The sequence below is a fragment of the Lupinus angustifolius genome, chromosome LG01 (genome assembly GCF_001865875.1).
Source record: "Lupinus angustifolius cultivar Tanjil chromosome LG01, LupAngTanjil_v1.0, whole genome shotgun sequence".
Lineage (NCBI taxonomy): Eukaryota > Viridiplantae > Streptophyta > Magnoliopsida > Fabales > Fabaceae > Lupinus > Lupinus angustifolius.
The window spans coordinates 3,146,489-3,149,059 of NC_032009.1; the positions used below are offsets into that span (position 1 = coordinate 3,146,489).

The window sequence follows — 2,571 nt, forward strand, 5'->3', positions numbered from 1 at the left end:
TAATTCATCCTTTACTTAATTAGAACAATCCTATATCTAGTACAAAAGCTGGTGCATTTGTAAGTCTGACCATGTCTGAGAATATAACACTGGAAAGAAAATATGGAACAGATTCATGATCGATCATAAACTCAAGCGCCCAAACACAGAAAATATAAAAGGTAAGTTTTTTTATAAATATTTAAGAACTAGCGATCATTAGATTTTAGTTTCAGTGCAGAAAGTATATAGTCCATGGAAGTGAAAAGATAATCTCTGATGCAGATGCATATGAATAGAGAGTAAAAAGATGTACGGATATGGATTGTAAAAAGATGCAGAAAAAGAAAATTTACAAAAAAATAAACAATTCATAAAAAACTTATATCATAAAATGCATAGAAGCATGAAAAAGTGGAGATGCAGGGGATCGAACCCTGTACCTCTCGCATGCAAAGCGAGCGCTCTACCATTTGAGCTACATCCCCATGCCATCTTCCATTAACATAATAACTTAAAGTTATCTAATTATAATTATATCTTACAAATTCCCTACTCAGACTAATGACTGGCCTTCACGTACTGATTTTTTTGGTACATAGTACTTTTCACGTATTGATTTGATATCATTTTATAATGAGTGAGTATATATTAGGTAAAAATACTAAATTATATTCCACGTATTTCTCAGAGAATTAAAGGTCATTGTCATAAACATATAATAGACCAACTACGTGCATGACTACAAAAATAAATAAGCAGCATACACTACTACTCCATAGTCAATTGAAACTGCCAAAATAACGATGCTCCAACAAGTAGATTATTTATTTAACCCACAATTTATACATTAGGTGCCATTGGATCCCTTTTCATTTATTTGATATTCAAAGAGATATATAGCTAGAAATCTTAAACCATCTAGCTTGGTGTATATTATCTCACCATGAAATCACTCTTTAGAATCTTATTTCTAGACATTGTTTATATTTCTTTAACTATTCTTTATCGAAAGGAATGTGTCCATTATTAATTGATAAAAGAAAAGAGAAAGAGATCCGTGATATTATTTTTATCGGGATTAGTGAATACAAAGAGAGGAAGTGGCAGTAATGATGAGAATAGGTTGTCATCGATTTGCATGCAATATAGAAAGATGGATAGAGAAAGAAAGGAACACACTTTCCTCACTTTACCTTTCTTTGCTTTACTACCATCATCCACTTTAATCACTCTCTTTGATTTCAGTAACAAAAGCTTCTTCCTATTTTTCCTTTATCCCACTCTTCATTCATCTCTCTAGTTTCCACCGCAAACCAATGTGTTTTATAAGCTATAATTTCAATCCAACTTAGATTTTATTTATAAGCACGTGAAGACATTATTCATAAACATATTGCTCCTTAATTCAGTAACCTTTTTTTTCTTCCTCTATCTATTTTATTATAGTTGTAACTAGTCCACTTGTATTAAGAAAAGTAAGTAAAAGTAATTATAATTCTAGAATTTATCAATAGTTATATTATCATTCTAAAATTATACACATCCATTTATTATCATGGGGATATTGAAATGCTTATTTGAATATAGAGCTGTAATAAATATTTTTTTAGTAATGAAAACTTTATTAATCAAGACATAAAATATTAGGAGAAGAAGTGATACTCCTATCCACTGAATCCCTAAAATTAACAAAGAGAAATACAAGTTGATGAATGTCTCATCCAATCAACATAAGAGTAAGAGAAGAAAGGAAAGCAAACAATAATAAGGTTCTAGGAATGCAGAAAAATAAGCTCTACCATCTCTTATATTTGGAACCTTAAGTTCTCATAGATAATTTTATTCCTAATGTAATGTACCACGTGACTCCTATTTTGGGCATTGCTAATGTGCCACATCATTTCCTTATTTCTCGGCTAGGTTTACCAAATAAACGGTGCTACATACTCTTATTAAAGATTTCCAAAAATCCTTCTTATACTACATAAAACAAATATTCAATGTAAAAACAAGTATTTCATTGTTTTGAAAATATAGGAGTATTAGAGATAAGAGTTATTGTTTTTCTTTTGATTTGATTGGTAAAAATGTTTTTGATTTTAAGCACCAAAAACACATGTGAATTTATCTGCTTTACGTTTTTGAGTTTTAATTCACTGGTTTTACCAAACACTCCCAAAACCTATATAACTGTGTTTTTTGGGCTTTATATCATCTGATCATATGCTTCCAATCTTCATAATCTTGCGTCCTTTAGCTACCAACTTCTGTTAATTAGTGATAGCAAACAAATGACTAATGAAAAAAGTGAAAACTACATGAGTAAAATTAAGAGTTATCCACTAACATTGTAAGGATTTGTTACACTATTATTCATCATTTATAATTAATCATACTCTTAAATATATGTAACTGAAGTGAATGATGAAGGATATAATATATAAAACCTAATACTCCATAGGTATTACACCTTTAAAGAAGATTGATCTATTAGTGTTAATGTTATCCACTGTTAAAGAAGAAATGTATACACTTACATGAGGAAATATCTGAAGCAGCAAGATTAGTTGAATGGTTTAATTAAGCATT

The 2,571-nt window shown here is 29.6% G+C and overlaps 1 non-coding gene across 1 annotated transcript; it reads right to left on the reverse strand.

The window, feature by feature from the left end:
* TRNAA-UGC lies at positions 395 to 467 on the reverse strand. Its single transcript has one exon. It is a non-coding gene; the product is annotated as a tRNA-Ala (tRNA).